Source organism: Lupinus angustifolius, chromosome LG15, assembly GCF_001865875.1.
Source record: "Lupinus angustifolius cultivar Tanjil chromosome LG15, LupAngTanjil_v1.0, whole genome shotgun sequence".
Classification (NCBI taxonomy): domain Eukaryota; kingdom Viridiplantae; phylum Streptophyta; class Magnoliopsida; order Fabales; family Fabaceae; genus Lupinus; species Lupinus angustifolius.
In genome coordinates this window covers 16,160,190-16,172,649 of record NC_032023.1, presented here as the reverse complement: position 1 = coordinate 16,172,649, position 12,460 = coordinate 16,160,190, and the positions used below count along the sequence as shown (strand labels likewise).

The 12,460-nt window shown below is 32.8% G+C and overlaps 1 pseudogene; it reads left to right on the top strand.

The window, feature by feature from the left end:
• Nucleotides 4,662–7,885, top strand: LOC109327736 (annotated as a pseudogene).

Genomic DNA, 12,460 nt, shown 5'->3' with positions numbered 1-12,460 from the left:
GAATGACCAAAGCAAAATTGCACTGAACAATATCAACACTGATCAAACATGGAAGCCCCAATTCAACAGAAACAATAATAATAGAGGAGGCAATTACAACAACAGAGGAAGTGGAAGAAGGTTTCAAGCAAATCCAAGGAGCTATGGTCCTCCTAACAACAACAAATTATGCACCTTTTGTGGCAAGGAAGGTCATACCACAGAGACTTGTTATTTCAAGCATGGATTTCCTCCAACTTTCAAATTTAAATCCAAAGGAACCAATGCTGTCAATAGCTTACAATTAATGGACCAGGAACATAAGACTAATCAGGACATTGCTGAGCACACAGGAACTTCAGCAGGAGCAAACCATACATAACATGCCCAATTAAGCATCAACAATGAACACATGATCAATCAGATTAGTCATGAGGCTAACAATGCAGATGGTGGCTACATATCAGGTAACTCCCTTTCCAACCAATCTTGGATTCTAGATAGTGGAGCTACTGATCATGTCACTAACAAGATATCAAACTTTATAACTTACAAGACAATTAAACCAATTTCTGTCAAACTTCCTAATAATATTACCATTAAGGCAGAACACTCAGGGACTGTGGCCCTTTTTGATCACATTATGTTGTATGATGTATTGCTCATCCCTGGTTTCAAATACAATCTTATTTCTGTTCACAAGCTTGCCTCTTCCCTTAGATGCAAGCTTGTTTTTAATGAGGTTTCTTGTCTCATCCAGGATATGACTACCTCGAGGATGATTGGACATGCTGAAATGCACAACAATCTTTACATACTAACCAAGCATCCTCAATTTAATGATACAATGCATAGTATTACTGCTTTACAGAGGGAAACTTTATCTTGTTTTGATCTATGGCATTTTAGACTAGGACATCCCTCAAATAACATTCTTAATAACATTTGTAAGTGTTTTCCTTATGTGAAGTTCAACCCTAATAAGGTGTGTGATTTTTGTCATCTAGGAAAGCAAGCCAAACTATCTTTTCCCAAAAGCAATACACACACCTCACACCCCTTTGATCTTGTCCATATGGACATTTGGGGGCCTTTAAACATCTCCACCATTCATGGAGACAAATACTTCCTCACTATAGTTGATGATTTCAGCAAATACACTTGGGTTTTTCTCATGACAAACAAGGCTAACACTAGAAATCTAATAGACAGTTTCATACAAATGGTGCTTACTCAATTCACCCTTAAAATCAAGATCATTAGGAGTGACAATGGGAAGGAATTTATGATGCATGATTACTACTCTAAATTAGGCATTATTCATCAAACCTCATGCATTGAAACACCTTAGCAGAATTCTATAGTAGAAAGGAAACATAGACACATATTAAATGTAACAAGAACTCTGCTTTTTCATTCTGATTTGCCTACTTGTTATTGGGGTTATGCTATGCTTCATGCTGTCTATCTTATAAACTTATTACCTACTGTTACTTTGGGTCTTAAGTCCCCTTTTGAGACTCTATTTGACAAGCCCCCTACACTTAGCCACCTAAGAGTTTTTGGCAGCCTTTGTTTTGCCTCTACCTTATCTGCCCAAAGAACCAAACTGGATCCTAGAGCACGAAAATGTTCATTCCTTGGCTATAAACCTGGAACAAAAGGTTACATTGTTCTTGATCTATTAACCAGAAGCATACATATATCTAGAAATGTTGTGTTTTATGAACACATTTTCCCATACAAGCCTTACAACACCCATACTGATCCAAATACAAATCCTACCTACACCAAGCATAATCCTGAATTTATCTTTGACTCTCCTGCTATATAGGAAATAGCTTTCACACCTAATATACCAGAGTTTCCCCCTACTCTTCAACCTACAGATTCACCACCCACCAATAGCTTACCTTTAGAACCTCCTATCAAAAAGTCTCATAGAACTACTCACCCACCCACTTACTTAAGAGATTATCATTGCAATCTCTTAAGTCAAAAACATCCTCATGCTAGCTCCAACATCAAACATCCCTTACATAAGGTATTGTCCTACCACACCCTGTCTCCCTCCTACTCTCATTACTCCCTTAGCATTTGCTCCCACATAGAGCCAAAAACTTTCACCCAAGCTATCAAATCAAAAGACTGGATTCAGGCTATGCAGGATGAGCTTGCAGCCTTAGCCTGCAATGACACTTGGACTCTTGTCCCTCTACCCCCTGATAAAAGGACCATTGGATCCAAATGGGTTTATAAGCTCAAATTTAACTCTGATGGCAGCATACAAAGGCACAAGGCTAGACTTGTTGCCAAAGGATACAACCAAACTGAAGGGTTGGACTATTATGAAACATTTGCTCCTGTGGTTAAGCTTACCACAGTGAGACTCCTTCTAGCCTTGGCTGCTAGTCAAGGTTGGTCCCTTCAACAACTTGATGTCAATAATGCCTTTTTACATGGTGATTTAAATGAGGATGTTTACATGTCTTTACCTCAGGGTGTTCAATGTTCTACACCCAACCTTGTTTGTAAACTCAATAAATCCCTTTATGGATTAAAGCAGGCCAGCAGACAATGGTTCGCAAAACTGTCTACTGCTTTGACTTCCTTGGGCTATAAGCAATCCACTCATGATCATTCTTTGTTTACAAAATCCATGCATAACAAATTCACTGCATTATTGATATATGTTGATGATTTAATTTTATCTGGCAATAATGACTCTGAAATCAATTTTGTCAAGAAACATCTTGATGACAATTTTAAAATCAAGGACTTAGGCTCCTTAAAGTACTTCTTAGGATTAGAAGTAGCACGATCTAAGCTTGGCATATCTGTGTGCCAAAGGAAGTATGCATTAGACTTGTTGCTTGATACAGGATTCTTGGAATCCAAGCCTGTTAACACTCCTATGGTCAAGAACACTCATCTCCACCAAAATGACAGCAATCTGTACCATGACCCTGTCACTTATAGGAAACTGGTTGGAAGGCTTCTTTATTTAACAAATACTAGGCCTGATTTAAGCTTTTCCATACAACAACTAAGCCATTTTATGGCTGCCCTACCATAAATCACTACAAAGCTATGACAAGAGTCTTTCGTTATATCAAAAATAGCCCTGGTCAGGGGTTGTTCTACCCTACAACATCCATCCTACACCTTAAGGGATTCACAGATTCTGACTGGGCAGCCTGCCCTGATACTCGAAGGTCCATCTCTGGTTTCTGTATGTTCTTAGGTGATGCCCTTATCTCTTGGAAATCCAAGAAGTAGAACACTGTGTCAAGATCTTCCTCAGAAGCTGAATATCGAGCTTTGGCAATTGCATCATGTGAGGTACAATGGCTTACATACTTACTTATTGATTATCAAATTCCTTTTAAACAACCTGCAAACATTTATTGTGACAATAACTCAGCAAGATACATTGCTGCTAATCCTGTCTTTCATGAAAGGACAAAACACATTGAAATTGATTGCCATGTTGTTAGGGAAAGGCTAGAAAATAAATTGTTCCATTTGCTTCCTATTAGCTCTGAACAACAAACTGCAGATCTATTAACTAAGGCCTTGGATCCCTCCATTTTTCAGCATCTTTTGTCCAAGCTTGGAGTGGTGAATATCCACTCTCAAGCTTGAGGGGGGATATTAAATTACATTACTTAAATTGCCTACACTCTTATGTTCATGTGAACTATTTACTGGTTGAATTCTTTTTAGTAATTGCAGGCCATGAATAAAGGTGCTAAAGGCTTAGTCTAGATGCATCAGGTGCAGAGCTGCCTCGGTCAGAAGCTTGCACCAGGAGCCTTGGAGGCTCGGTTAGGAAGCTTGTACCAGGCGCATTATAGGCTCGGTCAGAGATGTGCATCAGATCAAGCACCAGGCGCCCTGTGGCCTCGGTCAGAAATATGCATCAGTGTTTGGCTCCATGGACTACATGCATCATAACAGAATTTAGGCTTCTTGCATCACATATATCAGCACAGTTGCTTAAGCAATGAAAGATGGTTGCAGTAGAGTTTTCCTAATCACACAATTAACACATGCTTAATTATTTTAGAGCATGTGCTTTTAGTTTGTTATGATAGTTAGTTAGTTTGTTGAGTTACTTGGCTAACAAGTCATTGTGTATATAAGGAATCCTTCTTGTAACTTTCATAATCAATTAATGAAGTATACTCATTACACATCCATCTTCTCTTCTAAACACAATAAAAACTGCATTTTTTTATTTCCTTCAATCTTCTATTTGGTCAATTACTTAAGAAAAATGTTACATATTTTTAGCACACATCAATCTAAAAATCCTATTCGCCATGTGAATATAATACATGTCTCTTTTTATTTACGTAAAGTAGACATACGTTATAACATGTACCATTTTCCTATGATTAAGACTTTGGAGAATTATTTAGGTGATTTTTTGGGGTTATATTATGGTGATTTTCAAGACCATATAATATACTCCTTTTTTTATGTCTCCATTGTCGAGTATGGCTATATTAACAATGTGAAATGCAAATGCTTGCTCACACCCATATTTGATCGTTGTTAATCTTATAAAATTAAAACTAAAGTCATGATCAGATACTTGAAGGTGTGGATATATAACTAGGACTATCAATAAGTACACTCTATTTATCTAAACTTATTATTTCTTCCAAATATAATACATGTTTCTTATACATATACAGCCCTTTGGATTACTCCCTGTTATTCAAGATGGTGATTATACTCTCTATGGTTAGCCCTTTTACTATTTCTCTAATTTTTGTTTATATGTCATGTCCTTAATCATAGTTATTTCATGTCTCCTTGATTTTTCAATTCTAGTAGATACAGACAATCAGCAAATCCCTCAATATAGAAACAAGAAAATAAGAGTTTGTTTGAGATGTTTTCTATTTCTATTTCATGATTTCATTTTAAAAGAAAAATCATTTTCATGATTTCATTTTCTCAAAACATGTTTGTCATTATCATTTTTATTTTTAAAATATTCATCAAAACTGCAGAAAGCATGACAATTATTCTTGCAAATAATTTAATTCTAATTTTTAATCATTAAAATAATCAAACTACTAATTTTGTAGTATTTCTTCATATTTTTACTTACATTTTTTTTTCCAACGAATTTAATATCAATAGTTTATTGAATATCCTTAGTTGTTGGACTTGATGATTAACTATCACACAGACATGTGGAAGGTCATAATTATCATCACGCACTTTAGAGTGTTTTTCCAAAAGTTAAAGTTAAAATAAATTAATAGTATATAATTGATCTGTTTTTTAATTCAAGCTGTTGTAACTACAAAAGACAATAATTCTTATATCAAACTCATATATTAACACAATAATCATCAAACTATTTCTATTAAGATGGACAAAGTGAAGTTCCTAGGTAACTAGTGAGGTTAATTATGACATTTTGATTATTAGTGAAAAATATAATTGACAAATAAATTCTCTCAAATCCATATTATTTTTATGTTTAATTTTATTTATATAATTTAAAAAATTATTAAGTAATATAAATTTTTTATATCATTTGACTAAATTTAAAAAAAAAATGAAGATCCGGACGTTAATAAAGGGAGTAATTAATATGGATATAGTTGAAAAATAAAGTATAAATTGCATGAAAAAGTTAAAATATATGGAATGAATGATGTGATGAAAGTGTTAAAATTTTCACAAAATATCAATACTTCATTATTGAAATTGTTGTAAAATATATTTTTTTCATTTTTAGAATTTCCGAAAATGAAGCTCATGTTTTCTGAAATATGAAATGAAAACAGTAATACAAACATGTTTTCACTTTCCTTTTCTGATTTCATTGAAAATAGAAATAGAAGCAAACACACTCTATTATGGTTTTCAAGGGTGTTTTTATCTTTTATGATAAAATCGTTCATTTAAAACAATTACATATTTTTATTATATAAATAGAATAAATTACAGTACTCATTGCCGAGTTTTTACTACCCAAATCATTTATCTTTTTACACCTACGCCCATCTCTTAGTTTTTATACATACATTATATTGATTACTATGTTGGGGAGATAAATGTAATTTTTTAAACAAAAAAGATGATAAATGTAATTAAGTTAAACAAAAGATAGTATATCGTGGAGATAAATCCAAATAGTATATGAGTCAATACTTATTCATTATTTTTGTTTCATTACAATGTAGTATAAGAGTGATTTAAGCAACTTATCGTTAGAATTATTGATGCATTTTGTAACAAACCAATAATAATGAAGAGACATTGATTGTTATACTATTTGGATTTTCCCCAAAATATATCATATTTTGTTTAACTTAAATTCATTCATCATATTTTTTGTTTAACATATCACACTTACTCTCGTGCATAGGTAGTTAGTGAAATGTATGTATGTAAATAGAGGTGATTTGTGTATGTACAAAAAGAAAGATAATTTATGTAATCTCGCTAAAACTCAATAGTGTGAGTATAATTTATTGAAAAGTCCTCGAAAACATTTAAGATTAAATGTTCTACACATGCTTTATTTTTTAAACATTTAAGATTAATGCCTCTTTTTCTTTTTATAAGTAGAACATAACAAATTAATTTAGTACTGTATTAGTTATTAGTTTTCATATATTTTTTTACAAGAGTTAAATAAATGGCTCCATTTATGAGATTCAATAAAAATGTAGCATCTATGCAGCCCTAATTAATTTACAAAATTAATTCTTTGTGAAATCATTCATAAAGTTGTTGTGCCATTCAACAACCGTAGGAAGTAAGCTTCACATTGATTGCATAATTTGAATTTTTGTTGGTCACACCTCTCATAGTCAAATAATTACCTTATACTTTAATATGGTATTGAGCCTTGTTATTGGCTAAATAATATCCTTTAATTATAGGTCAAAGATAATTCATGAGGTCTGACAACCTTGTATTTAGGGGAATATTGAGAAGTAAGTTTATATCGTCTATGTCATTCTCGTGGGCAAGGTTCATATTGGGCTACTTCTATCGTAACCTATTTGGTTTTGAGATGGAACATTAATATCAACAAGACATAGATAAAAGGTTTAATTCTTAAATGCGATATTGTTGGTTTAGTCACTAACCTCCTAAAGTGATTAACTCTTTGCCTATATCACACGGATACCCTTCGTGATCAAAAATTATTTTGTGCCTTTTGCTAATACATAATAAGTATACTCAAACTGATACATTGATTTCAAATCAATCATGCAGAATCTCGTGCAATACTTAGGTACTATGCAGAAAAGTACAAAAACCAAGGAACTGACTTGCTGGGAAAGACAATAGAAGAAAGAGGTCTTGTGGAACAGTGGCTAGAAGTTGAAGCCCAAAACTTCAACCCACCAATCTTCAGCTTAGTTATGAACATTCTAGTTTCTCCAACAATGGGCACTCTCCTTCAGACCCAAAAGTGATTGAGGAATGTGAAGAAAAGCTTGGCCAGGTGTTGGACATTTATGAGGATAGGTTGTCTAAGACCAAGTACTTGGCTGGTGATTTTTTCAGTCTTGCTGATCTTAGCCATCTTCCATTTACTCATTATTTGGTGGGTTCAATGGGAAAAGCATATATGGTTAGAGATAGGAAACATGTGAGTGCTTGGTGGGATGATATTAGTCGCAGGCCATCTTGGAAGAAGGTTGTTCAAATTCACCCATTTCCTCTTTAGTTGCTTGGTTTGTGGAAGTGATTGCAACTTTTAGTTTTTTCTATAATCTTGTTGAAAATAAAATGTTTCCCATCTTGGAAGAAGGTTCTTCATATGCACCCATTTGCTTTTTAATTGCTTAGTTTATGGAAGTGCTTGCAACTCTTGGTGTGTTCTATGAACTTGTTGAAAATAAAGTGTTGCCTTATCTGTATATTCAGGACTCGTCTATTTTGTAGTTTGCTTTTATGCTATATATTAATGAGATTGATTGGTGCTGAAAACAACCATAAACTTTGTTCATACTAATGGGTGAAATGAACAAGATGTTCACATGGATATATGGGGGTCAGTTGCTCCTTCTATACATGGCCATATATATTTTCTTACCGTCGTAGACGATTTTAGTAGGCATACATGATTATTCCAAATGAAAACTAAAGCGGAGGCAAGAACCCTTGTCCAAAATTTACTACCTTAATTGAAACTCAATTTAATAAAGTGATCAAGACTATTAGAACTGCTAATGGACTTGGATTTACCATGTCTTCTTTCTATAAAAATCTTGGCATAATGCACCAAACTAGTTGTGTTGAAACACCTCAACAAACCTCTGTAGTTGAGAGAAAACACATACATCTTTTGAATATCACAAGGACTATTTTGTTTAAGTCTCATTTATCCAAGGTTTATTGGAGCTATGCTGTTAAACGTCCCACTTACTTGATCAATGGATTACCCAGCCTTGTGTTAAACACAAGTCCCTCTTTACCCTCTTACATAACCAAGAACCATCCTTAGACAACCTAAGAGTCTTTGGTAGTCTCTGCTATGACTGCACCCTTGAGCACAATAGAACAACAATGGACTCTAGAGCCAATAAATGTGTTTTCTTAGGCTATCAACGTGGAACAAAGGGGTATCTACTTCTTGACCTTAATACCAAAGAGATCTTTCTGTCAATAAATGTGCTCTTTAAGGAATATATCTTCCCCTATGCCCTGATTCAGCCTTCCTTACAACCTTTTTCTGATCCTATTACCCTAACTCCTAACATAGATTATTTGTTCTTTGATTCCCATTTCCAGACTCTACAACTAGTCACTCCAACCCACCTTCCTACAAGTATGCCCTCGTTAACTTCTTCAGAACCTATGAATCACCCAACCTCCTCACCTATACAACTCAGAAGATCCACTAGAAATAAACATCTTCGCTCATATCTACAAAACGTCCATTATTCACTTCTTAACCATACACATTCAGCAAACTCACCTAGAGCTAATCATTCGTTGTCCTTTGTCCTATCCTACCACACCCTAACACCAAAACACCTACATTACACTTTATCCATTTCTACTAAATATGAACCAAAAACATATAACCAAGCTATTAAATCACCTCATTGGATAGAAGCTATGTAAAATGAACTTAATGCTCTTGAACTTAATCACACTTGGTCTTTGGTTGACCTTCCACCCAATAAACTTCCTATAGGAGCAAAGTGGATTTACAAGATTAAACATAGGTTTGATAGAAGCATAGAAAGATATAAAACAAGACTTGTTGCAAAGGAATACACTCAAACTGAAGGCATTGACTATTTTGCTAGTTTTGTTCTTATCATCAAGCTCACTATTGTCAGGCTATTACTTGCCATTGCCTCTTGTCAAAATTGGTCCATACACCAACTTGACATCAATAATGCCTTTTTTCATGGTGACTTACATGAAGAGTTATATATGTCTATATCCCCTAGAGTTGTTGGACACAAACCAAACCAAGTTTACAAATTGTACAAATCCATTTATGGCTTCAAACAGGCAAGTATGCAATGGTATCACAAGTTATCCTATACTCTTTTTTCCCTTGGCTACACTCAATCACAACATGATCATTCTTTATTCACTAAATTTGCATCTAATCATTTTACAACTCTACTTATTAATGTTGATGTTTTAATTTTGGCTAATATTGACTCCTCTGAAATAACTTTTGTTAAGTATCATTTGCATCATCTATTTGGAATTAAAGATCTTGGTCCTTTAAAGTTTTTCCTTGGACTTGAAATAGCTAGAAGCACCAAAGGTATACATTGTGTCAAGGAAATATGCACTAAACATTCTATCAAATATAGGTTTCCTATCTTCCAAACCAGCAGCAACACAAATGGCTAGAACATCCAAGCCGCCTCAAGGAGATGGTGACCCTCATCCAAATCCTGCTTCCTATAGAAGATTAGTTGGGAGGATTCTCTATTTGACCAACACAACACCAAATATTTCCTTTGTTGTCCAGCAACTAACTCAATTCATGGCTTCTCCTCCAAAAACTCATCACAAAGCCGTCACCAGATTTCTGAGATACATCAAATCCTCCCCTTGTCAAGGCCTTTTCTATCCATCATCTTCCAAAATAATAATCGAAGCCTTTTCTAATTCTGACTCGGCACAATGCTTAGATACTAGAAACTCTATCTCTGGTCTTTGTGTCTTCTAAGGAGACTCACTCATATCTTGGAGATCCAAAATGTAGCGAACCATGACTAGATCTTCATCTGAGGCTGAGTATAGGGCACTAGCTTCTACTTCTTGTCAACTGCAACGAATCACATATCTTCTCAATCTCTTTAGATCTCTTACACTTCTCTAGCCATGTTATATTGCGATAATGCTTTTGCGTGTCATATAGCAAACAACAATGTCTTCCATGAACGCACAAGCACATTGGGATAGGTTATCATGTGGTTCGAGAAAGACTTCTTCAACAACTCTTCCATTTACTACCCATCTCCTCCTCTGAATATTATGCAATTATACAAACTAAGCCATTGAGAGTCTATTACTACTGTTGTGAGTCTAATGGTAACAACTTCATTGTTAATTAACTATTAATTTAACATGGCAATCAAGAACTTTTTTCATTTTGTACACTTTTAAAAGAAATTATTCCAAATTAATATTATAGTAATAAGTAAAAATGGTTGAAAGTTATATATTATGATGTGCATGATTGGATAATTAGTGAATATATAATATATTAATTTATTTGGTTGTGAATGGGCTGATTTATTAGACAAAACATTTATCTATTGACTTTATTTTTTTACCATAATATGATAAATCATATCATGATAGAATTCTATTGGCTATACTAAAAAAAAGAATAGAGTAAATTACTATAACATTTCTTCAGTTTTAGTGAAATTATATAAACTATTTTGTCTTTTTTATATTTAAACAAATCTCCCTAATTTATATATATACATTATATTGATTATCTCTGTATGAGATATAAGTGTAATCTTTCTAAACAAAAAAGAATGATAAATATAATTAAGTTGAAAAAATATGATGTATGATGTAGACAAACCCAAATAGTAAGGACTCGGTAGTCTTCATTATTTTTTGTTCATTACTCTATATAAGACTGCTTTAAACAACATCTCCTTAGAATTATTGAAACATGTTGTATCGAACTAAGAATAGTAAAGATATTTTGACTCTTACACTATTTAGAACTGTCTCCATAATATATAATATTGTGTTTAACTTAATTACATTCATTTTCGTTTTTGTTTAAAAAACACACTTATTTCTCATATATGTAGTTAGTGTAATATATTGATATAAACTTGTGTGAATTGTGTAGGTACAAGAAAATGTAGGTTAATTTATAAAATTTCACTAAAACGGGTTAATATAATTCACTCAAAACAATATGATAAGTCATGCTCTTTAATGATTACATGCAATCCGTTTCATTCCACCTCTGAATTACATTTCAATAAGCACTATAAACTTTCCTTCTTTCTTTTTTGCATTTATGATAAAATCTTATTTTGACAACAAATTAGTGATAACTTTTACTAGTTCGTTTTACTAGTTCTTTTTACAAGTAAAAGATAAACATAGTTTGAATTGTTATTAGAGAAGTTGTAGCATCTGAGACGATGTTCATATAAGACTGTGTTCATGTTTCTTCATATGAATTTAACATGTATCTCTTTGTGGCTAATGAATATACTTATTGTTTTACTGAGCTTTATAATTTCCTCCAATTATTTATTATTTATTACTTAAGGAATACAACCCGATTTTTGGTTGAATATCGGCCTCGTGTCTTAGGAAAAGGCGCACTTAATTTTAATATCTCCAACAAGATTTAGGTTATCACTATGTCTTTGGTAGTTAAAAGTAGAAAACTCTATAATGCACAACTTGAATAATATGATCTTTAAATAAGAGTTTTAAGCTCAGGAGTTAAGTACAGATAAAGTAAGTTATTAGCAAGTCGTCCAACCATGATAAAACAATACCATCGCTAATTGCCTGAACTTTTCTATCCACAAAAAAAATTATTTATTAAAACAAAATGTTTTTTATTTTTATTTTTGTGTCTCACAATAGTTTATCTTCCTCCTATATATCCCTAGGGAAAATTGAGACTACATAGTTTTATGTTTGAAAAATGATTAACTTGATTGATTTGATGAAAATTTTAGAAATTATTTAAATTGATTCGAAAAATTCAAATTTAAAATCATTTATTATGATAATTAATATTCTATTTAAAGTTATATATAATTAATGCTCTTTGTGTACATTTTCTAGACTTGTTACATTAATTTCTTATTTAAAATAATTCATATTTTATTTAAATCTATATATAATTAATGCCTCTTATGTCTACTTTTGAAAATTTATTTTATCATTACTTATTTGTTTGAGGTTCAAAAATGCATTAATTGTTATTTCCATATTTATATTTATTTATTATTTTCTTGAT